Below are 26,130 nucleotides of genomic sequence, written 5' to 3'. Positions count from 1 at the left end.
TAGCTTGTGTTAGAGCAATTCATACAGAAAACAAAGAAATAATCGGCCTACTTTGTCAATGATTTAGATTTGACTGCTGACTAAGAACTTTGAATAACATTTTGGTTTTAGTAAAAAGGTGCTTTTGATTAACACATATTTGAACTTTGCCTGTTGTAATAAAATAAGCAGAAACACATAAAGGTTTGGGGCACCCAAAGGTAAACCCCGCATAACTGAATGAAAATAAAACCCGTTGTACAAACCGCATTGAGAAAAAAAATGTCTTTCAGGATGTGATTCTAAATATTGACTCTCCCAGATGACGGGTCTTCTGTCTTTAAGCACTTCTGGCAGGAAGAGGTAGGGCCAGGTGGACAGACACCAGATGTGATATGATTGGTGTTAAAGCTGACAATCTTGGAATCTGCAGAGGGAAGAAGAAAAAAGGTGTTAGTATACAGCGCCAGCCTGTGGAGCGGCAGCGAATTACCATCACCAGAACACTTACGCTATCCCCTATGCGCATGTACATGACACTGTTTAACGATGATCCTTCTTAAACCAAAAATGAAAATAATTTTATTATTTTAAAGCTAACATAATTATTCACAAGAAACAAAGTCATCTCTTGATTGTAATTTTATTACAATGTGACAGTCATCCTATGGCAATTAGGAATTTGAATCAAAGCAGACACAGTTAAGTTATCTTTCCTAGCTATTATCAAGGAAAGGGACAGTGAAAACTGAGCACATTGGGTTTTTGTGAAGATATATGAAAAAACAGAACATTTAGGCCTAAAAATACTTAGCATATCTGTCTGGCCAACTCTCACATTTTTATAACAGACAGAGCCACATGTTCTGTAGCAGCTAAGGAAGTAGAGTAGTGCATGTGTAGGAGGTCACGGGGGCTGTAGGCTAAGAATTAAAGACTTCATTGGGAGTGAGCAAGAGAGACAGAAGAAAAAAAAACATACCACATATGCCCCCGCTCTGGGCATAGAAAAACTGACATTAATCCCACCTCACAGCAAAAGGAAACAGATGAAGTTGATCTAGAGTTCTTGCTGAAAGCACGGCCTTTTATTATTATACCACTCTCCAAACCAAAGAGTGGGTGAAATATGAAATCAGACTTCACAGAAACCACAAGCTGGTGAAATCTCACTTAACACTTTATTCTCTGGAAGGCCTGCAAGAGCACTAAGAAATTCTCAGTATTTTTATTGATCATAGAAGAGCCATTCTTTACTGATGTTCACCCATCCATGTACTGAACCTGCTTAATCTAATATCAGGGATACATTGAGCTACAGCCTACCTTGCAGCATCAGGTACAAAGCAGTAGCAAATCCTGATTGGGATGCCAGTATATCTTAGTTCTCTAGATGTGCAATTTATTAGAAAACATAGCTTTCATATTCCATTAAAAATGATTTTGCAGCTCACTTTTTAAATTAAACTTACTTACAGATCATAAGTCCATCTATTCATTTTTTAAATCCCACATGATCCACTGCAATTCCTGTCTTGACAGAACAGGCGCAAAGCAGGAACTTATTGTTCTGCTTTCCACCATTCTCTAGTGCAGTGTTTCTTAAACTATGGGTCACGCTGAATCATGAATTACAATATTAGTAAATGAGAAAGGGTCGCAAAGGGTTTCCGGAAATCCTAGCAATGGGTCGCTTCTTGCAAGTTGAAAGCGCAATGCGATTGATAGCAATTCTCCAAGAGGGGCAGGGTGACAATAGGAGGTGAATCCCCCATGGGGGTCAGATACACCAGTCAATTATCGGCAAATCTCTAGGACAACTTTCAGCAGAGATTCAGTGAGTATTTAAGTTAACAAAATACATGGATGCAGGCTTTACTTTGTGTCGCATGTAAACACATCAGGAGCATCTATCGCATTCTAACAAGGTCAGCCTACCAATAGCAGTGCCTCAGAAAGTTGCTAACACCCTCTTCCTTTTCACACAGCAATCACACAATGAGCTCTACAACAAGCTGTGATGTCACTTATGGTATTGCTGTGGAAGACCCGCCCCTTACATTCTGAGCCTATTTAAAGAACAGAGGCACAGGAAGTCAGCATTCATTTGTGAACCCAAACTTATTGAGGGTGGTGCTCCACTGCAGAGAATGAGAGTTAACTCAGCATAGGGAAAATTAAGTGAGGATGTGCATCGTCCCCACCATTGTTCGGAGTTTATGTTCACATTCTTTCTTTTTTGTTTTATATTAAATGGGGTACACAGCCAACACTTCATCATCTCCCTGTCATGGGAGTATGGGACTTTGAAAATCTGATCACCCGATGATTTACCCTTAAAGTGTCAAATTCACCTGAAGTCTATAATGGTTAGTCACTGTAATAAACTTTGCTTTTCTCTTCTGTTTTTCCCTAAAATTTGTCATAACCGAATAGATTTTCAAGTACCATTTCATGAAAATGACTACAGCCAGACATGCTCTAGCAATTCAGGAATTAATTCCAAAAGTTTTTTTTTTTTTTATTTATTATTATTTTTTAATTTAGTTTGTTAATTTCATCTGCAAATTGACACTGTGAATATGGTGTGTGTGTGTGAGAGAGAGAGAGAGAGAGAGTTTGGTCCTTGTGATTGACTAGAATCCTGTCCAGGCCTGTTTCAGTCTTTTGCCCAGCCTTGGTGAGATAACCTTTGGCCTCTGAAATCCTGAAACAGACTGAGAAGGTCTCAGAACCTACCTACTGAACTCAGTCCACTGAAGGCTACAGTGTTTGCACACCCCTCGAACACACCTGAATTTTGCGCCATGTGTATATTTTCTAACTTGTTGAATTGTGGATTTTGCCTTAATAATTTTGATTGTAATTTTGTTTGCCATTGTTATGCTAGCTGTACTACAAAGAGGTTTATTAATATAGAAAAGAAACATAAAGGCAAAAAGTAGGCAAAAAACAGTCATTTAAATGAGAGATAACAAAGCAAGAAAATAAGTCAAAAATCATAATCGAAAAAATACAGGCAAAAGTTGAAAACCAGAGATTTTTAGAATGAACTGCAAATGCATAAGCAAAACAGTTTGTTTCTGTTTTGGAATCAGTCAGCTCACATAATTAAGTGACCTTTCTGAGCACATTTTAGCCCCAATGAGTAACTGGCTAGAGCAGGAGTCCCCAACTCCGGTCCTGGAGGGCTCCAGTGGGTGCAGGTTTTTATTTTAACCCTTTTTTAACTAGTGCACTGATTTTTCTGCTGATTAACTACTTTTGAATTATTTTAATTGACTTGTTTTTTAGGATTTGTTTCCCTGAATTTCTTCATCATTCCTCTGAATTACTTCATTTCTTTCCTTAAATGGCACCCAAACAGAAATGTGAAGTGAGTGAGCCAAGACAAGACCAACTAGGTCAGAGCTTCAAACTCAATTTCACTCCAACCAGTTGCTTAATTAGGAGCTGAATCTGGTTGTTAATTAAACCCATTCTTTAATTCCATGGCTTACTCCTGTTTACATTATGCAGTAGCAGACACTTCCGAAATTGTTGATTTTCTCCTTGCACTGATAAAATGTTTTGGGGACCTCAGCAGATTAGCTTTCATGATACCTTCATCTTTCTTTATTTTCACATACATTTTGCTGGTCTTGTTTTGGCTCATTTTGTATCTCACTATTGTTTGGCTGCTAATTAAGGAAAAAGAAACAATTACGGGATCTGAGTCTTCAAGAGCAAGTCAATTAAAATGAATTTAAAAGAAGTTAATTAGCATCAAAAATAGGTCACTAATTAAGAAAAAGGTTAGAATGAAAACCTGCAGCCACTGGTGCCCTTCAGGACTGGAGTTGGGGACTTCTGGGCTAGAAGTCAGGGCCTTCGCAGACATGCCCACAGAGACGCAAGAGAGGCTGGCCCTAACAACAATCCTAGTCAGATATTGGAGGAATGATGTCACACCCGAGTTGACAGACTTCCAGTGAAATATTCAGAAAACCAATATGGAAGCATCCAGGAAACCCTTTGTTCTGTTCCATCAAAATGCTTTTTTTTGTTTGGACCTGGTCATTTCATAGCCTTCTGTTAAAAAACTAAAAGGAAAGAAAAACTAAAGCTCTTGCTTCCTACAGTTGCTGGTCAGTTGGGCACTTCTAGGTAAACCAAAATGCCAACATTATAGTCGTTAGATTTTTTTTTCAGCTTGTGTGAATTCAGAATTCGGTGAAAAACATTTTAGAACCTGTCTTTTAAAGGCTTTGAATTTTACCAAGGGGACCTTGAAAATTAAGCTGTATCTGTTAATGGTGGATGGTGGTCTGATTGGTTGGGGGTTTAACATATATATGTTGCCACTATTATCTGTTCAGGTGGGGTGTCTTCATTTTGAACAACCTGCACTTCTTGTGTGAGAATGTTGACAGCCAAAGCTTGTTTTAGGGTTTCTGTTTTTGAAATTCCATTCCCCAGTTTTTGACTGTTCCAGCTATAAATGAAAAGCCTGGGGAACAAATTGTTTTCCCTTGTTTATAATGGCAATCAAGCCTATGGCACACACCTATCACACTACTGAATATCTTCTTTCTGAATAGGTACCATTCTCTGATGAATGCAGTAAAAGAAAATCTTTGGAATTGCATCCTCGTGGGCATTATGATGGCAACATTAACCTGCTACCTTGTTATTTAGGTTATGTTAAACTGATAGAAGTATTTTCTTAGTTATCTTATGTTTGCCTATATATTAATGCATAATCTTTGGGTGATTCTATTGTACCCCCAACTAGCTAAACTGAAATGGTATATTTTAATTATTTCTTGTCCCTCTTACTACAAACTAGTCCCAGTTTATGATCTGCCTTGTAGTTAGTAAGGCATGTAGGGCAAACATTTTTCGGACCGTATCCTGTATTGTATTGACCATATTAAATGTGCGGTACATATAGAAGGTACTGAATGTATTAAGTTAAGCATATGTAAATTTGCCATAGAGAAGTAATGTAACCTTTAAATATAGAAAGTAACTGAAGTTTAACAAGAACAAGCTAAATTTGTACAACTAACATTTTTTCCTTTTTTTATTTTATCCTGCATGTGTAATAACTTTTTGGTCTATTATTGTGAAAGCTGTTTTGCTTTGAATTTTCTCTGAACCTTTTTAAAACAAACTTTACTGGACTGAGAAATTTCTTTTGTTTTCACTCATGCTGGATCCCACTTTACCAACTCAGTAGCTGCTTGATTTCAAAATTCTGGAAAAGAAGCAGCTGCAAGTAAAAAAGGCCACACTTACATAATTTTTCTTCAAAATGGAGTGGTTAAATGGTAAATCACTTCCAATTATCTAAAACAATAGCAGAATTGCAAAAAAAAAAAGAACTCCATTGTAAGCACATTCTAAGAAAAAAACAGCAACGTGTTTTCCACAAATGAAGCACAAAGAAAAATGGATCAAAGCCATAGTAGGACGTATGTTTGTAACACACACATCAGATTTGATGACTACATGAATCTATTTGTCACTTTAAGTCTGCTGCTGTGCCAAGTCCTATGAGCAGGAATCCACTTTTGAAAGGCCAAATGCTCATCTTGGAGTTATAGTGTGAGGGCCTGCACTGATGGAAAATAGAAGACCAGGTCCCTGCTTCGAGGTACATAACTATCCAAAGTTACATGCTCCTAGTCAGTATACTGTACAATGTAACACAATTAAGATGTGCTGACATTGATTTTTTTTTTTTACTAACAATCTGAAGTATTTGTGGCTCCTTCTTCAGTTTTACTGATTTGTAGAATCTAGTTCTTATGACTACTTTGGATACTAAATTTCATACACAACAAAAACAAATAACCTTTTAAAACAATATGAAGATACAGTAAATGGTCACTAGAAAAACCTACAGATCAAATATGGTGAATTTAAAAGATGTTAGCTAATTTACATGTTTTATTCTTTACTAGGAAACACAAGGACCTTGGGTCCTCCCAAGAAAAAAGGTTCTAGCCCTGTTACTTTGTGATTACTAGTAGGTTGCTACTCCACATGTGCTTGATGCTTAATGGATGTCAGAGCTGTCATTGTTATTTTATCTATTGAGAAATTGGCTTCTGCAATTGCCTCATGTTAGCAGATGCTGCAGCTCTTCTTATTCTTTCTGCCACGTGACCTTCTCGCTCAGTTTGCCTATGCAGTTTGCTGTAGAAAAGAGAGAATCCTAATAACTTTGCAGAGGTTGCCACTAGACACATTATTTTTTCTTCACTAGCATGTATCATGTCATGAGCTTTAGATTAAGACCAAGATCAAGATTCTAACACCAGTGGTCACAATCCTTTGACAAATGGGAATAACCCTTAGCATTTTTAATATTGAGATTTTTTGAATGACGACTCATTAAGTATAACCTATGCTACTAGACTTAATGATGTATATTAATAACAGTTGTATGCCCAGAAAATCAATAATATATTTAAAGAAATGATGACAAACAAAACCACATTATCACACAAAGCTCTCTTCACTCTTGCCTCCAATTTGTTTCTGTCTTCAACTTGTACCTACTCAAACTGATGTGTAGAAGAGCTGCTCCATGTTTGACAGTGTAAGTTTCTCTTGAAGGTCTAGGTCAGGCTTGACCCCATCCCAAATCACCCAGCTGTCCTCTTTACCATCTTTACCCCTGTCAACCCCTTCCCTGCTTTAATGTTAATTAAAGTAGATTTATTTTATTTACCTTATGATAGAGTGCCACATCAAGAAGTCCAGAAGTGCATGAAAGAGGAAGGAGTACAAGAGAAGTACATAAGGATTGTCCAGGATATATATGAGGGAGTGGGGACTCTAGTTAATAACAGTATTGAGGTAACAGACAATATCCCAGTTAGAGTAGGTCTGCATCAGGGATCTTCTTTAAGCCGTTACCTTTTTGATCAGGTTATGTGTTGAGTGATGGGATAAAGGAACAATCCCTCTGGTGTAGGCTTTTTGCTGATGACGTTGTGTTGCATAGCACTAGAAAAGAAGAAGTGGTGAGGAAGTTGGAAGAATGGACAAGGACCTTAGAAGATGGAGGGTTGAAGATAAATAGGAAGAACAAAGAATATCTGAGGTTTAATGATGACAAGGACTCAGAAGTTAGCCTGCAGGAAGACCCATTGGAAATAATGTATACATTTAAATATCTAGGATTATTGATAGCCCAAGATAGGAAAGTAAATGCAGAGATACAGTAACCCACAGAGTGCAGTGTGGAAGGAACAATTGGAAGAAGGCATCAGGAGTATTGTGTGACTGAAAAATTAAGGACAAAGTTAAATGTAAGGTTTTCAAGACAGTAATGAGACTAGCAATGATGGATGGAGCCGAGTCATGGGCAATAAAGGGAGCACAAGGAGAAAAAGTGAGATGTGGCAGAAATGAGAAAGTTGATGTGGATGAGTTACAAAAAGGAACAAAAATAAGAAATGAGACAATCAAAGGTGGTATACAGCAAAACTGGGAGAGATATCTAAGAAAATGTAGGAAAATAGGTTGAAGTGGTATATGCATGTGATCAGGAGAGACAATGCATATGTGGGGGAAAAGAGTAATGCGAATGGAAGTACAGGGGAAGAGAATGTCAGGGAGGCCAAAGTAGAAGTGGACAGATAAAGTAAAAGAAGATCTGAAGAAAAAGGGCTTGATAAGTCAGGAAGTGCAGGACCAAGCTGTTTGGAGAAGGCTGAACAAACACATCGGCCCAACATAGAAATGGGAAAAAAAGAAGAGGAACAAGAAAAAGAGATTCCCCTTATCTTGCTCTACGGTAAATGTGACAAAACCTCAACATGTATGACCTTTAGTGGCAAACATTATATTTGAAATAGATCATACATGTGCTAAATCTAACAAACACACTTGGAGCAGGTGTTGTAGACATCCCTATGGCATTTTGTTCTGTTAAAGATTTGCTGACAGCATTTTTCTGCCTTTCTTATTCTTTAGGCCTGTTATTGCATGTGATGTAAATGTGGACCAGTTTGAGGGTGGAGTGTTTAGTTGATTGGATGGGATATGTTTGCTTCTCCACCTTGGTGGTTATCATTCAGTTTGGATCTGTCCTCTTACCTCTTTACAATGCATGATGAAATGCAGTGCTACTATGAAATGAGAAACACTTCATTACAGATGGCAATCTAACAGCAACATGGCAGCATTTTGGAAACCTTAATCCTGCTTATTTTCAGAATGCTCCATTGGATATTCTGGGAACTTGTGCCCACATAAATTTAATTATGATGTCTCCAGCACTTGCAAATTTTTGAACTGGGTCACCGTCTGTGTAGGAAGATACAGTGACACAGTGGTTTATGCTGCTGCCACATGGATCCCATGTCTCTGGTTTGAATTCTGTGCGTGGTAGTTTTCTGTGCGGAGCTTTCACATTCTTTACATTTCTGTCTGGGATCTATTTTTTTTTTTGTATACTTATAAACCTCACAGTTACTTAGGATCATATTTTTGTGAATGTGGGAGGAAAATTGGAGTACCCCAAAGGTGTTCAATGGGTTTTGACAATGTCAGATCCAAGAGCACTAAGGAAATTAGCTTCCAGGCCGAGAAAGCGCTTTCGGTCTCCAAGGAGTTGTGTGGGTTCTAAGAGAGTAAAGAGACACATGCACCTAGTGTGTAAGGGAAGCTGTAGCTTCTGCTGACTGGATCACAGCCCACTTCCACTTACAGGTTCATACCTGCTTAAGATGCACGAATGTGTCTATCACAGTAAGTAAGGATTCAGTTTGCAATTACTGTATAAGCTTGACATGTTTTTCCTTTTAAGCTCTTCTTTGTCTGGCAAGAGTTTCTGAAAACATATCGGATCACCTTTGATTAACATCTCTTGCTATTGTGTGAAATTCAAAAGGCAATCTGACCAGATGTCATTTAACAAGATGCAGAATACTTCAGCCATGTCTCATTCAGAAATGCATGTGGGAAAGGGATTGTTGGTTTTCTGCTTTTCTGTCATGTCTGTTCTTTTAGATCTTGAGCATGGGAAAGGCAATACATAAATAAAGTGTGTTATTATTATTATTAATATCATCTGGAATGCCACTGAAAACATAATAAAATGAGGGAATGACCACTTTGTTTTATACCTCCATAGAGGTGAAATAAACACATGAATCCAGGATATTAATCACATTGTGCACATTTACCAATAATAATAATAATAATAATAACTAGCAAAATACCCGCGCTTCGCAGCGGAGTAGTGTGTTAAAGAAGTAATGAAAAACAAAAAGGAAACATTTTGAAAATAACGTAACATGATTGTCAATGTAATTGTTCTGTCACTGTTGTGAGTGATGAGTGTTGCTGTCATATATATGCTGTCATATATATACACACACACATATATACATATAGCAAAATACCCGCGCTTTGCAGCGGAGAAGTAGTGTGTTAAAGAAGTAATGAAAAAGAAAAGGAAACATTTTAATAATAATGTAACATGATTGACAATGTAATTGTTTTGTCATTGTCATGAGTGTTGCTGGCATATATATATATATATATATACTAGCAAAATACCCGCGCTTCGCAGCGGCGAAGTACTGCATTAAAATGTTTATTAAGAAGAAAATTAAACCTTGAAATTAAACCTAAAACTGAGGGAAAATATGCCAATAATTATTTGTTAAGGATCTCTTTGTATACCATGTTGTCAGTTCGGCCATCTGGTTGTAACATGACCAAGCTGTGCGCTGAGCTTACTCTTGAACATGTAACTTACAGTTGGCCATGTGAACAGTAATCTTGTCTCAAATCTCACAGCTTGGATTGCTGCTGTCATAATCGGTTTGAGTTTCATGGTTTGTTTCAATTACGACAGTATTTGTAGGACTTGTGTTGAAGAGACATTCGGCATCTGCCAAGCGTTGTAAGCACACAACCGGTTTCATCGATAAAATCACATCCAGCTTTTGAGAGTTTAAACATTCATAAACATCAAAGTGTCCACTACTGAAATCGTCACCTGTCAATCTAAGATGTTTAAGAGGCATTGGCGGTTTCGAAAGGTGCAAAATATTTGGCCATTTCGGTACACTTGAAAGCGACAACCGAACAATTCAGCGGCAGCCATCAACTCACATGCAGAACCATAGGTGAAGGGCTTAAGCATTTCACTCTTATAGTGCTCCTGTGTAGTATAATTATCTCCTGTACCGTCATCAGTCCACACCTTGAACCTGTCCCAGTCATTCAATACATAAGACAGAATGTTCCTCCAGATATCAAGAGTGAGCCTGATATGGCCGTGCAATATGTAACAAAGAGAATGGAAAAGGTAGGTGCCATCTCCGTGCATGGAAACCACTCGGTAAGTGACAGTTCTTTGATCGATAGTGATCATCTCGATAGACATGGTAATGGGGGTTGGAACGATAAAGGAAATAGGTATCTGAGCAATGTAAAGTAAGTCTAAAATACCTACACAATAACTATAATTGTAATAAACAAACAATAAAACAGTGGAGAAGCCGTGGATTAAACAAAAAGGCTGTAGTTATCAGTAGGGAGACGTGAATCCCGTGGCGAAGCAAGGAAGGGAATGTAGAGACTGGAGCGACGGACGGCCTTATATAGGCAGGCAGCCAACAACGTGGACCCAACGGCACCTCACACGGTGACAGAGGTGCAGGCTATGGATGTATATATGTACGTAAGTAGGATTCAGTTAGCGTTGGGAACCCGAGTACCAAATTTCTTGAAGATGGGCCCATAAGTAACAAAGACTGTTGAAAAGTTCAATATGGTGGCCAACAGTGGCATCATACCACCGAAACAAGTACGTACATTGTTTTCGGTTAGTTCAGGGAAGCCGCCTACCAAATTTCAAGAAGATGGGGCCATAAATAAGAAAGTTCAACATGGCGGACATTGTTGACCGTTATGACCATTACGCGTAGAATTTCGAAACTTTTGTAAGTAAGCTGTAAGGAATGAGCCTGTCAAATTTCAGCCTTCTACCTACATGGGAAGTTGGAGAATTAGTGAAGTTGGAAAGTTCAATATGGCGGCTGACAGTGGTGTCATACCACCGAAATAAGTACGGACATCTGTTTCGGTTAGCGCAGGGCAGCCGCCTACCAAATTTCAAGAAGATGGGGCCATAAATAAGAAAGTTCAACATGGCGGACATTGTTGACCGTTATGACCATTACGCGTAGAATTTCGAAACTTTTGTAAGTAAGCTGTAAGGAATGAGCCTGTCAAATTTCAGCCTTCTACCTACATGGGAAGTTGGAGAATTAGTGAAGTTGGAAAGTTCAATATGGCGGCTGACAGTGGTGTCATACCATCGAAATAAGTACGTACATCTGTTTCGGTTAGCGCAGGGCAGCCGCCTACCAAATTTCGTGAAGATGGGGCCATAAATAAGAAAGTTCAACATGGCGGACGTTGTCGACTGTTATCGACCGTTACTTGTATAATTTCGAAATGAAACTTGCTTAACTTTTGTAAGTAAGCTGTAAGGAATAAGCCTGCCAAATTGAGTGAGTGAGTGAGTCAGTGAGGGCTTTGCCTTTTATTAGTATAGATAATCACTCTATTATAATATAAAAAATTCTGGGACGAGACCCGACTTTTTCAGAGATATACTTTCATGTCCCACAAGACGACACTTTGTACCAAGAGATTTAGTTACACCCAGGGCCAGAAATAAAAGACAAAGAGTAGATGACAAAGTAGAACATTGTAAAGAATTCAAAAACATTGGTGCGATACACATGCAGAGCAGGTTAGAGATAATGAAAGTACTAAAATTTGAAACTATCAAAAAAAAATGATAGTAAAGATTGCATTAGTGCGAACAAATGGAAATTATTACTCGGTGAAATAACAGAACAGCGAAAAAAGATCGAGTACATTGTTTGGATTTAAACTTTAAGTTGGAGACTTGTAGATCGTCTAATTCGTGTTGCCATCAGGGAAAAGTAGTGTTTCTTCCCAATGAAGAGGCGTATGCGCGAGAATTAAAAGATTTTTTGTTTGGTAAAAGTGAAATCCACAAACACGAGCAGCAGAGATGCGAAGTGGCTGGTGTGTAGTGCAGGCTGGGAGGTTGGCGAGCAAAGAAAGCCGGGGACGAGGCTCCCTAGTAATTATAATAATTATTTACATTTATATAGCTGTCTTCTCACTACTCAAAGCAATTCAGTGAGTCGGTATGGGGAACGACACTTCAACCGCTACTAATGTGTAGCATCCACCTGGCCAGTACATTCACCACACATTAGCTATAAGGTGGTGAAGTTGTGAAAAGAGAGAGAGACCATTAGAGACAGGTGATGACTGGGGGGCTGGAATAACTAGGTCAAGGAGCCCAATTTAACCAGGACATCAGAAAACATCCTACTCTTTATGAAGGATTTGCATGTCATCTGAAGAATTATGCCATTTTTGCAGCACTGGGACGTTGGGATCCACATTCAGACGATATGGTAAGATCCCGCACTGACATTATTAACAACTTTTTTTGCTCAAACACAGCCACTGGTTCTTTTCAAGTTCCTATTCCTTTTCTCTTACTGTTACTGAAATTACAGAGGTTCTCTAATATGGTTGAATGCTACAAGATGTTGGCAGTGTGTAGCACTGTTTTCATACAAAAAAATTCATAACTTTTTAATAATTTACCTGTTTGATGTTAGTTGAATTATATTGTGTGGTGCTTTTAGCGTTCCAATACCCAAAGACGGTGTAGTTAAAGATGTTTTATCTCTTTTGAGATCTGCTTAATCCAATTCAGGGTCCTGGAAACACTGGTCACAAGTCCATCATAGCACTCACTCACACGCACACACACACACGCACACACACACACACACACACACACACACACAAACACACACACTTTCATTAAAACCAGGCCAGGTTACACTCACCAGTCAACCCAACACATACATCTTTGACATGTGGAGGATATTTAGAGAACCCAGAGAAAAGAAAAGAAAAGAAAACAGACACAGGTAGAATGTGTAAGCTCCACACAGACAGTGGCAGGGCTGGACTGGGATTTCAACCTAGAACCTGGGTGTAAATCCTGTCTTGGTAGAGCAAAATCTCCCAAATACTTTTCTCTGGATACTCTAATTACTTCTCATATGGCAACAATACACACTCTATGTTGATTGGTAATTATACAATACAATACAATTTATTTTTGTATAGGACAAAATCACATAAGGAGTGCCGCAATGGGCTTTAACAGGCCCTGTTTTTGACAGCCCGCCTGCCTTAACTCTTTAAGAAAACAAGAAAAAACTCCCAAAAAAAGGAAAAGAAATCCTGGGAAAGGCAATTATAATTATACTTTGAACTGGTATGGTTGATGGAATTGATGTGTAAGTAAATGAATGTAATGGATCTGTTGTGAACCAGAAGTCCTAAAGCATGTAGTCCTAGCGGGGGATATCATCATCAAACCCTGGCTAGTAAAGGGGAAAACACAGAGTCTTTATAAAAAAAGAAAAAAAATCTTTATAAAACAGCTGGTAACAATAATGAAGCCCCAAAGGAGCAAAAAAAGGCAAAAAGGAGCTGTCTGTAACACCAAAGGCAATCCAAAGCAAAGAAGTCCAAATATAGACATTCAAAGAACTGGCAAACTGCAGAGCAGAGAGCTGAAATTTAACAAATCAAACACAAGTAAACTTACCACTCCCAGGCACAATAAAAATGATCTGCCAGGAACTGTGGGAGACCCTCTGGATTTACAGGGCAGAGGGCAGTTCCTGGAGGTGATTGGCAGGTAGCTTGCCTCTTCAGGGACCACCCACAAAACATATACAGAACATAGCAAAGGCAACTAATATACATAGACAAAACTAAAAATAAAGAATGATATATATATATATATATATATATATATATATATATATATATATATATATATATATATATATATATATATATATATAATTAAAATAAATAAAATAACCAAAAACGAACAATAGAGAAACATGAATTTAAACCCCACTCAAGGGAGCAACCCTGGCTGAGACACAACAAGATCAGTCTCAACTTGAAATTCAAAAGTATTGTCATGTGCACATAGTACAATCAAATACTTGCATATGTCTCTCCCACAGACTTGGGAGAAGACTATCAACAACAAACAATTAATACCAACACAGTTAATAAAATACTGTACATTAAATGCATGCCCACAGGACTGAAATTGAGAACCCCGCCATTGTTCAGTGATTTCTTAGATTAAGCTCTCTCACTTACCAGCAGAGGGCCCTTTTGCTTTTCCTTTCCTCATTTGCTACTTCCTTGACAAGGATCTGTAGTCAGAATGCAGCTCCTGAGAGGCTGGCCTGAGGCAAAACATTTTTGGATTAAATTCGTTCTTTATATTAGGGTTGAAAACATCACTGTAGATTTTCAATTTGACATTGACATTTAAAATTTGTTATGAAATTTTGAAAATGTGACTTTGGACTTAAGCTTTAATATCAGCATTTTTTAAATATGATACTGAACACAATTTCTAGGATTAAATGCTTATTATGACTTTCAATAATGGCATATGCACTACTCCACACTAACACATTAAAAAAACACAAACATACATCTTAGAACCTTGTGGCAGTAAGGAAATGAAATGGGTTTTAAACATAACATTTTTGTATTCTTAATTTTAATAAAATGCATTAATTAAAGTGTTTTCTATGAAAATTACATGAATAATAAGCATGTACTTGTAATATGCTTGACAAGGCATGATTAACTCTTTTTCACTTTTTAATTAACTGCGGATCCAGCTGTGGATCCAGTACTTAGCATTGCTACCTCACATGTTCAAGGACTTGGATTCCATTTTTGGACTGGTCACTGTTGGTAAACTTTGCATATTTCTATTTTTAAATAGTTTATGCGATTTTAGATGTCAGCATGTGGCATAAGAAGTTATATAATACTTAAAAGGATGAAGGCTGCCAGTTTGCATTAGTTATCAAATCTGTGACTTTGCCATTCTATGGACCGTCTCTGATGTTTGCCTTCTTCTCCATGAATGCAGTGTACAACTAATTTGGGTAGCTATACCCTCATTGCTCCTCAGGGAAAGCTACCACCCCATCAGACTATTTCATTAAGAGAAATCCTATACCCAAGGGCAACATTTTCAGCTTCACAAGTATACAGAAGAGGGCAGTTAATTTGGTCTCTTCCAGTATATCTTCATAATACAGAAAATGTGCAGGAACACATGGTGCCCCATATGGCACTCAGGGTCCTTCTTTGTTAATTTAGGCTCTGATGGCTTAGTATTTTCTTGGTTTAATTTCTTATTTTAGTAACTTATCTCTCCTGTATTTGTTGCTTTACTTTCGTAGTAAAATCTTTTTTTAAATTATTACTTTGAGCAACACTGGTCATTCCTAGTGGTAGGTAAGGGCTCTAGATCACCCCCAAAGTACACATGGATTCATTGTTTTTTCACTCACTCTAAACTGGCCATATCTTCTTTTAGTTGGACCACCTTTTATCCAATACCAGTAGTGGCGCACTGCACGATAACGTGCAGTGAATACATTTGACTTGAGCATTCATAGTTTTCATACTCTTTTTCTGTATGTTTAGCATTTGTTTGCTCAGAGGTTGATGCGCTTGCTGCTTTCTGAGCAGCTCTTGTTTTCTCCACCCTAGCGACCTGCTGCTTCTTTTCTTTTGTCGGCATCTCTTCGCACTAAAACTGATTAAGGTAGTGTTTGTGTTGCAATTACTTAGTACATTTTCTTTAATTTTTCTTCAACCTGCCTCAAGAATGATTTAAGATATGAAGAGGTAGGGGAAGTGCCGGGGGAGGGATGAGAACGGCAGCCGTACCCATGCGCTGCACGGCTGCCCTGCTGTCTGCTGCCGAAATTGATTCTACAATAAAACAAAAAATAAAAAGAGGAATAACCTTGGATGTCAATCATCACCCTGAAAGCGGAAGTAGACAACACGTAGTATATATGTAACAAATTTCAGGTCAATAGTTCAAACGGTTTGCGAGCTACAGGTGATTTAAAATCCTGGATAGACAAAAGAACAGCCATGTATTATACATAAAGATGTTGACTTACGTGCAAAGGAAGTTAGTAATTATCTGAACATGTGTAACAATCTTGTTTTCTATTGGTTCTACAGCTTTTCCCACACATGTGTGGAAACATAGTGTGTCTGTGATCACAATGGTAAAGTTACCTTAAACCCTCAGTTTGTCTTGTTGTTTTTTAGGGGTAAACATGGCTGTTCCACTCTCTTTTTGCACTAATAAATAGCAGAGGGCAGTGATCCATTTTTATGGGCTCAAGATGTACCAGGGGCCGTAAGCCTTGTCTGTTTGCCAAAATCATTTCAATATTATCATTTTTGGTGGACATGTGTCCCACTCCTTCCTCGTACTTAACACTTGTCCTACCATGTTTGAACTTTTCAATCTATTCATAATCACTCAGCCATGGCAAAACATTCTTAACATATTATGCAGAAAATATTCTATGGATTTTGTTCCCTATTATACCTTCAACCCATAAAAAGCAGACCACTGCTGTCTTTGATGCAAACAGAGAATGGAGTGACAATGTTTACTTAAAAAAAAAAAAAAAACAAGGGAAATTGACTAATCACAGTTAAAACATTACCACTGTGACAAAAGACACACCATGCATCTACATGTGTGTGGGGAAAGCTGTATAGAGCCATCCCAGACAAAATTACCACAAAAGTTAAGATAATTAGTTAGCTTAAACTCATATTATTTTTCAGTAACACTGCTACCCAGTACTGCCCGGAGTGGAATAAAGTGCAGTTACTCTCATTAAATAAATTCTCCAAGAGAAAATACTTTGGCTCCAAAGTGAAATTTTATGATGAAACCCACATTGGGGAGGAACTTTGCATATATGTGCCAAATCTCACAAAAGCCTCTTATGGGTACTTCCTGAGTATAATGCAGGTAAAGTTAGCAAACAAATGTTCTCCAAAGGGAAAATGTTCTGAACAAAACTCAGCCTATGGTTTTCCCCGTACAAATAGGGAAATCTGTGCAAAATTTGCTGGAGGCAAGTGTTACAAACCAGACAAACACATAAAAACAAAATCAGCTTTATAAGTTAGATTAACTGTGATATGCTTATATACTAATACCATAATATATTTGTAGAACATAGAGTTGTGTGTGTACTGAGTCTATTATCAGCGAGCAACACTATATCACAGTAAACTGAATTGAAGATTTATGTGGGTTTTCCCAGGTACTCCGATTTCCACCCACATGTGATTGATGACTCTACTATAGTCCGGTATGAGTCAGCATGAGTGGGCAGTGACACTATGGTGGAGTAGTATCCCATCTACACATGTTATCTGCCTTGAGTCCAATACATCTGTGACCTTTTATTGGACTAAACAAGTTAAAAAAACACATGTTTGGATACAGAAAATATAATGTAGTTTGTCAGCTGAAAACATGGGGAAGTGCTCTCTGTTACCATCTATATATATAATTCGCTAAGGCAAGACACCCATGGAAAGCACGCCGGAAGGGGCGTGGATTTACTGAGCCGCTGACAAGTAAGAGACCTATGGCGCACGCAGGAAGGAGCCACGCCCACCAACTCCTGGCACCTCCGAGCCACGTTGACTGTTCATAGAGGCATGTTTCTCGCAGAGGTAAGTCTCCATATGCAGCGTGTAAAACGGTTTGCGAGGGGTATCCCATGGGTCCTTAAAACAATCCTTTACAACTGAGGTTAAAACACAATGAAATAAGCAGTCTTTAAAAACTGAGTTTTCGGTTACGACGCACGACCACGTGCACCATAGCAAACTGTTGTACACGCTACATACAGCAATTTGCATTCGCGACAAACATGCGTCTTCTTAGATGCTCCTGCGGGAATACGGAAAGTCTACGTGAGTCACAGGTGCATCTGGACTGTGCAAAGACGACAACGACTCAAGTGACGAGTTGAAGGTGGGCACATGAGCGATGGCGGTTTGCCAGTTTTCAGTCATGGACGATTGTGTGTTGGTTCGTTCCGTGCATTGTTACAATGTTGCATTTCTTGCTGATTTATTACATTACCGATTTTTCAAATGTTAATTTTCTCCCTGTGCTTAAAAATCATTAAAAATCCGACCTGATTATGCGGCGTATGGTACGCCGCAGGTTGGCTATATTTCATATAAGAAACAGCTTTATTAACCTGTTTAATGTTTATAGTATATATAAAAATAATTGCAGCAGGTTGTTAGTCTAACCAGTCCATAACAGATGTTGTTCTGCTAAATTCTGGGTTTAATGATTTGGTTTACTCTTGCTTCTTTCTCCAGCCCTATCTTATGATCCTAAATGAGTTACTTGAGATTCTGGTGTATCTGTTACAGAAAAATGGAAAATTGTTTAAGTTGCAGTTAATGAAATTGTCAGACAAATAATATTTCCATATTTATTTAATTGGTATTTCAACTAAAGTATCAGGACCTAGACTTAAAATTTAATTTTAAAGTGAAAGGCAATTAACTGTTTTACTTGAAAGGCAACGTCTTCAGTAGAACAAAATCATAAATACAAGTTCTAATATTCATAATGCTGGTAAAGTATCAAAATATCCATTTCAAAAATGTAAAAAGATTTGGAATACAGACGTTTAATTACTCTGTTCCTTGCTATCTGTTTTATTTTTGATCATTGGCTTGTAAGGATAATGAATTTCAATCATTTCTTTCACCTTTTAACCAACAGTCATTAGAACATTAGAAAAATTTATATGAGAAACTGCCATTTAGTCCAACAAAGCTTGCCAGTCCTATTCACTTAATTTCTCCAGAATAACATTAAGGCGAATCTTGAAGGTCCCTAAAGTCCTACTGTCTACCTCACTACTTGGTAACTTATTGCATGTGTTTATGGTTCTCTGTGTAAAGAAAACCCTCCTAATGTTTACATTTAAAAGGCTTCCAACTGTGTCTTCATGTTCTTCTTGAACTCATTTTAAAAGTAACAGTCTTGCTCCACTTTAACAATTCCTTTCTAAATTTTCTAAACTTTAATTATGTCACCTCTTAAACTCCTTTTGCCTAAACTGAAAAGGCTCAGCTGTTTTAATTTTTCCTCATAACTCATTCCCTGTAGTCCTGGAATCAGCCTAGTTGCTCTTCTCTGGATTTTGTCTGTGCTTCAATGTTTTATTTGTAGCCTGAAGATCAAAACTGCACACAGTACTCCAGATGAGGCCGCACCAGTGTATTACAAAGCTTGAGCAAAACCTCCTTGGAGCTGTCCTCCGCACATCAGGGCGCTATATAACCTCACATTCTGTTAGCCTAATTAATGGCTTCGGAACGCTGTGTGGAAGTTGATAGTGATAGTGCCAAATCTACTACAACTCCTAAATCCCTCTCATAAGGTGTGCTTTCAGTGTTTTCAGACCTCCCATTGTGCGTTCAAACCTAGCATATTTACTTCCTATGTGTAATACTTTACATTTACTTATATTGCATGTCATCTATCACAAATCTGCCCAAGCCTGTATGCTGTCCAAGTCCCTCTGTAACAATTCAACAGATTCTAGATTATCTGCCAGTCCACCTAGCTTGGTATCAACTTGTTCTTTGTATTCCTGTTCAAATCATTTATATACCATATATGAAAAACGTCACCACTCTTAACACCAGATTCTAATAAGGTCCCTCGCACCCTAACCCTCTGCTTCCTATGACTGAGACAATTCTGCACCCATCTACAAACATCACCATGAACTCTCACTTCTTTTAGTTTGATGTCTAACCTCTCATGTGGCACCTTATCAAATGCTTTTGGAAAGTCAAGATAAATAATATCATATGCTCCACTTTGATCATACCCTTTTGTTGTCACCTCATAGAATTCCAGCATGTTGGTTAAACATGACCTCCTGTTCTGAACCCATGCTAACTGTTTGGTAAAACTGTTCTTGCCACGTGTTGCTCAAACTTATCCTTAATAACCCCTTCCATTAATTTACCTGTGAGGCATATTAAGCTTACTGGCTTATAGTTACTTGAATCTGTCTGATAACCCTTTTATATAATGGGGTAATATCTCCTGTCCTTTGGCATTTCCCCAGTGCATGGTGACATCCTAAAATTATGTGTAAGTGATTTTATACATACTCACTAACCTCCTTAAGAATGCAAGGATAAATATTATCTGGCCCTGGAGATTTGTTTGATATCATCTTATTTAATCTGAGCAGTATTTCTTCCTCTACGTACTTCCTTAGTAGTCCCTGACACCACTGGAAGGTTACTTCCTCATATTTGAAGTCCTCAGAAAAATGTGAGTTTTAGAGCATCTGCTATTTCACTGTCTGTATATTTTAATTCCCCTTTACTATTCCTGACACACTTCACCTCTTCCTTGACTGTTCATTTACTACTAACATACAGTTGTGCTTGAAAGTTTGTGAACCCTTTAGAATTTTCTATATTTCTGCATAAATATGACCTAAAACATCATCAGATTTTCACTCAAGTCCTAAAAGTAGGTAAAGAGAAACCAGTTAAACAAATGAGATAAAAATATTATACTTGATCATTTATTTATTGAGGAAAATGATCAAATATTACATATTTGTGAGTGGCAAAAGTATGTGAACCTCTAGGGTTAGCAGTTAGTTTGAAGGTGAAATTCGAGTCAGGTGTTTTCTATGTGTTATTTAAAGAACAGGGATCTATCAAAGTCTGCAATTCACAACACATGTTTGTGGAAGTGTATCATGGCACAAAGAAAGGAGATTTCTGAGGACCTCAGAAAAAGAGTTGTTGATGCTCATTAAGTTGGAAAAGGTTACAAAACCATCTCTAAAGAGTTTGGACTCCACCAATCCACAGTCAGACAGATTGTGTACAAATGGAGGAAATTCAAGACCATTGTTACCCTCCCCAGGAGTGGTCGACCAACAAAGATCACTCCAAGAGCAAAGCTTGTAATAGTTGGCGAGGTCACAAAGGACCCCAGGGTAACTTCTAAGCAACTGAAGGCCTCTCTCACATTGGCTAATGTTCATGAGTGCACCATCAGGAGAACACTGAACAACAATGGTGTGCATGGCAGGGTTGCAAGGAAAAAGCCACTGCTCTCCAAAAAACACATTGCTGCTCGTCTGCAGTTTGCCAAAGATCACGTGGACAAACCAGAAGGCTATTGGAAGAATGTTTTGTGGATGGATGAGACCAAAATAGAACTTTTTGGTTTAAATGAAAAGCATTATGTTTGGAGAAAGGAAAACACTACATTCTAGCATAAGAACCTTATCCCATCTGTGAAACATGGTGGTGGTAGTATCAGGTTTGGGCCTGTTTTGCTGCATCTGGGCTAGGACAGCTTGCCTTCATTAATGGAACAATGAATTCTGAATAATATCCAATAATTCTAAAGGAAAATGTCAGGACATCTGTTCATGAACTGAATCTCAAGAGAAGGTGGGTGGACAATGACCCTAAGCACACAAGTCGTTCTACCAAAGAATGGTTAAAGAAGAATAAAGTTAATGTTTTGGAATGGCCAAGTCAAAGTCCTGACCTTAATCCAATTGAAATGTTGTGGAATGACCTGAAGCGAGCAGTTAACGTGAGGAAACCCACGAACATCCCGGAATTGAAGCTGTTCTGTACAGAGGAATGGCCTACAATTCCTCGAAGCTGGTGTGCAGGAATGATCAAAAGATACTGGAAACGTTTAGTTACAGTTATTGCTGCAAAGGGGGGGTCACACCAGATACTGAAAGCAAAGGTTCACATACTTTTGCCACTCACATATATGTAAAATTCGATCATTTTCCTCAATAAATAAATGACTAAGTATAATATTTTTGTCTCATTTGTTTAACTGGTTTCTCTTTATCTACTTTTAGGACTAGAGTGAAAGTCTGATGATGTTTTAGGTCATATTTATGCAGAAATATAGAAAATTCTAAAGGGTTCACAAACTTTCAAGCACAACTGTACTTAGTCTCTTTGGGTCATCTTTCACCTTATCTGCAATATTCCTCTCTAATTGCCTTTCTAATATCTTTCTTAATGATTTCTCTCATGCACCCTAAAATTAGCATTGGAGTTATTATTCTTATAGGTCTTATAGAGCTGTTTTTGGCAGCTTCTTTTTTTATCAATTATCTACCCACATTATTTTTTAAATTCCTGCTAATTCCAATTTTTGAGATGTACCTGTTCTGCATTATGTGTATAACCTTTTTAAACCTGTTCCACTTAAAAGCTTATCCCAGTATATTGTTTTGTACTTTGCTACAACTATTCAAAATTTGCCCTACCAAAGTTAGACCTAAGAGTTTCAGTCTTTATATCCAAGCTCTTCCAAAACACAGAGAATTGAATTACATTATGGTCACTTGACCATAGTATTTCCATCATCTCTACATTCTCAGTTCTACCCAAGTTATTACAAAATACTAAATCTAGACAGGCTTACCCCTGCATTGGTTCTTTAACGTACTGTGTTAAAAACATTCACTGATTACGTCTATAAACTGCTGCTCTTGTATTTCACTATTTGCAAAGTTAGCTCAGTTAATATTCATTTAAAGTCCCACTTGACTGTAATGTCCTCCTTTTAACTTGCCTTTTTAATATTATTAAAAAGATGCATATTGAAAATACTGTCTGCATTGGTCTATAGCACACTTTTAAAATAGGATCTCTTTCCTTGCTTCCCAGGTGAATCCAGAGTCATCAATAAGACGTGGCTCATCATTCATCTGAAGAAGACTTGCATTTAAATTCTGCTTTACATAAACAGTACCCTCCTTTCTGTTCTGTCTATCTTTCTTAAATAACGTGTACTCTTCTATGTTATACTCAACCCCATCTGTTATTTAGCCAGGTTTCTGTTTTTGCTATAATATCATAATTCTTTGGTTGGTTCCCTAGTTGGTTCTCGTGATCTCTAGATGGTAAACCAGCAAGAGACAAAAAGTACAGATCGGAGGAGAATGTTCCACATGGAGCAAGGTCATCAACAGGGGTCTGTCCTTGTACTATTACTTTTTCTGATTAATATTTGTTTATTCTAGTATAGTAAGTAAATTTGTCAAATTCAAAGATGACACTAAAATTGGAGGGGTGGTAGACAGAAAAAAAATTCAAAAAGACCTGGATAATGCAGTTTAATGTAGAAACCTGCAAGGTGCTACATGTGTTCAAAAGGAACATCAATTATAAATACAAGATGGCAGACACTGTCATACAGGATGCAACCTTTGAAAAGGATTTAGGGGTTTATCCATCCATCCATCCATTATCCAACCCACTACATCCTAACTACAGGGTCATAGGGGTCTGCCGGAGCCAATCCCAGCCAACACAGGGCGCAAGGCATTATGTTGACACAGATTTTTATCAACTAAGCAATGCATGGAAGCAACTGAAACATTTTAATTAATTCAAAGGACATTATGCTCAAACTATAGAATGCACTAGTAAGACCACATCTGGTGTACTGTGTGCAGTTTTGGTCACCATGGCACAAGAAAGACATTGCAGCACTTGAAGCTCTGCAGAGCAAAGCAACCAAGTGCATCCCAGAACTTATGGACATGTCCTACTTTGACAGACTCAGAGAATTAAATCTGTTTAGTCTTGAGCAGAGGTGGCCGTGTGGGAACCTCATCCAGGTATTTTAAATCCTCAAAGGCATTGATAAAGCAGATCCAGCAGAATTATTTTAGCATAAGGGTGAATCACATACTCAAGGACATCAGTGGAGATTAAGAGGAAGATGCATTTAAAACTGAAGCCAGAAAACACTTCTTTACACAAAGAGTTATAGGATTCTGGACCAAACTACTGTGACATGGAGTTGAAGCAGAAACCTTGACAACCTTTAAGAAAAATTCATCCATTATCCAACCTGCTATATCCTAACTACAGGGTCATGGGAGTCTGCTGGAGCCAATCCCAGCCAACACAGGGCACAAGGCAGGAAACAAACCCCGGGCACACACCCACACACCAAGCACAGCTGGATGATATATCGGGACAGCTTAGCTATGAGCTAAACAAATAGGCTTGATGAACTGTATGGACTCCTCTTGTTTGTCAGATTTCTTGTGTTCTATTTTCTTATAATTATGCTCAGTTATATACAACCCCAAGCTATTTTTAATATGTTGCTTATTTTAGTTTTACACTTAAAACTTTGGCTTAGAATTTACATTATTACGCACATTTGTTTTTACACTGTAGTTCATCTTTTCATGTGCAGTTCTAAATCTGACCTGTCCTAAACTCCCCATAACCACCACCCTTCCCCAAGAGTCAATAAACGATGGCTAAGTGTACGTACAAATAAATTCTCTGTGCTAATAATAATCAGCATTTTCACAAATAAATGCAAAATAATGGCAATTGTTTGCTAAAATAATGTCAAATAGACACCATGAAAATCTTAAAATAAAAAATGCAGTTCAAACTGAAACCAAGACACTTGACCAAAGAATAAAGGAGCCTGTCTGATCTAAAATTGTACGTGTTTTACATTGTGTGAGCAAACAACTGGATAATGTGAACTGTGTAACTCAAGTAACATGAGATTTTTTTCCATGGCCATTTTTCAAGTTGTTTGCTATTATACTGAACTGGCCACAAGTGGCATGTATTAAGGTATATCATAGGGGTTTTTTTTATCTCTGTTCAGCATGAAAACATAAGATCAAAATGTTTTTCTTGATCATCACTACAAAACACATGGGTTAAGTAATATATAAAAAATACAATTTTTGGGTGAAGTGTTATAACACTTTTCCAGTAAAATCAGTAACCAGAAAGAGGCTAATGGAAGCTTCCAGGTACATATCCTTTGCATGAATGTCTGTGAGTAAAAATGGAGAAAATGTTCAGAAGTCATCTGAGAAAAAAACAGCATATCCAGTTCTGAATAAGTGATGCTACACTGATTGATACCGTTGCAATTTTTATTTTGCAACAAATGTTTAGGGGATTTAAAAAAAATACCTCGCTGGTCTACTTTTCATTATTCTGTTAGCAAGATTATGATTCAGTAGAGTTAAAGCTGATGCTCGACACGTCTAACAAACACCCTTATCCTTGCAGATAAAGAATAAGTCCCGTGATGTAAAACGCAATGGTACAAATGTTTAATTCGTCCCTGAGGCACAGTGCAATGGGAATAAGTCTAAATATAACTCTTCAACATCAAATACATGCCGTCACGGGGTGAATCCATGAAACTGATCCGTGATATTTAAATCTGACGGGAAGTCGTTTGTGGCGAGCACTTCTGGGTTCTCAGTTCAACACACGACATTCAATAATGTATAACAACAGCTATGACGTGGATCGTCACCAGTCACAAAACAATAACAAACCACCGTCTGCGGACAGCTACTCGAGCCCTCAAGGATGTCGGAAATAGTGAGCATTCAGCAACTTCCACCCTCCTGTCACACGCCCGCTGCTTTCCATTGAACACACACGGAGCAGCCCTCCTCTCTCCCCGCGCAGTGAGTCACCCACCTGCGCAGCGCGCGCTTTCCTGTGACGTCACGACCACGTGGGCTGGAGCCGTTGGAAAGAGGAAGTGTGTGAGTTCGTCTACGCGAGTTCGTGTCTTTCCGAGCCAAGTCACTTTGACTCCTTTTACGTGATGAAAACTTTAGTAACTGGTGTTGGAAGCAGGCGAGAGCCACATCGTTAATAGCGTGACATAGCGTTCCCCAAAATGTATAATCAAATTCGTGGTTGGGGGGAACCAGAGCCTATCCTAGCAATGCCGAGGAAGTACATCATGTAAATATAAGAACATGCAGACTCCGCACGGACCGATACCCTGTAACGGTTCTAAGTTTTATAGTAATAGGATTTTGAATGGGAAAGAATTCTGGACTGAAAATTAGTGCCTGAAGGATATAAAAATCACTCCTACAGTTCAGGCAAAGTCTAGGAATAGTTAATAGTAAATTAAAATTCCCCAAATTAATTGACATTAGGTAGCATTGCCCGAATGGAAAAGCCAATTATAAATCAGACTGCTTAGAAAATATACGCTTTAGGTAACATTCGGGTGCATTCGCCTGGGGACTTAATGGTCAGTTTTCACAC

General features: G+C 38.1%; 1 long non-coding RNA gene across 2 annotated transcripts; it reads right to left on the bottom strand.

The window, feature by feature from the left end:
• Positions 1–250: 250 nt before the first annotated feature.
• On the bottom strand, positions 251–26,130 carry LOC120539752. 2 transcript variants are annotated; one of them, XR_005635668.1, is made up of 3 exons: positions 25,546–26,130; positions 14,248–14,336; positions 251–406 (listed from the first exon to the last, which is right to left on the bottom strand). It is a non-coding gene; the product is annotated as an uncharacterized LOC120539752 (long non-coding RNA). The 2 variants fall into 2 exon arrangements; XR_005635669.1 differs by lacking the exon at positions 25,546–26,130 and adding an exon at positions 25,398–25,509.

Source organism: Polypterus senegalus, chromosome 11 (genome assembly GCF_016835505.1).
Source record: "Polypterus senegalus isolate Bchr_013 chromosome 11, ASM1683550v1, whole genome shotgun sequence".
NCBI classification, from domain to species: Eukaryota; Metazoa; Chordata; class Cladistia; order Polypteriformes; family Polypteridae; genus Polypterus; species Polypterus senegalus.
This window is presented reverse-complemented; position numbering and strand designations above follow the sequence as displayed.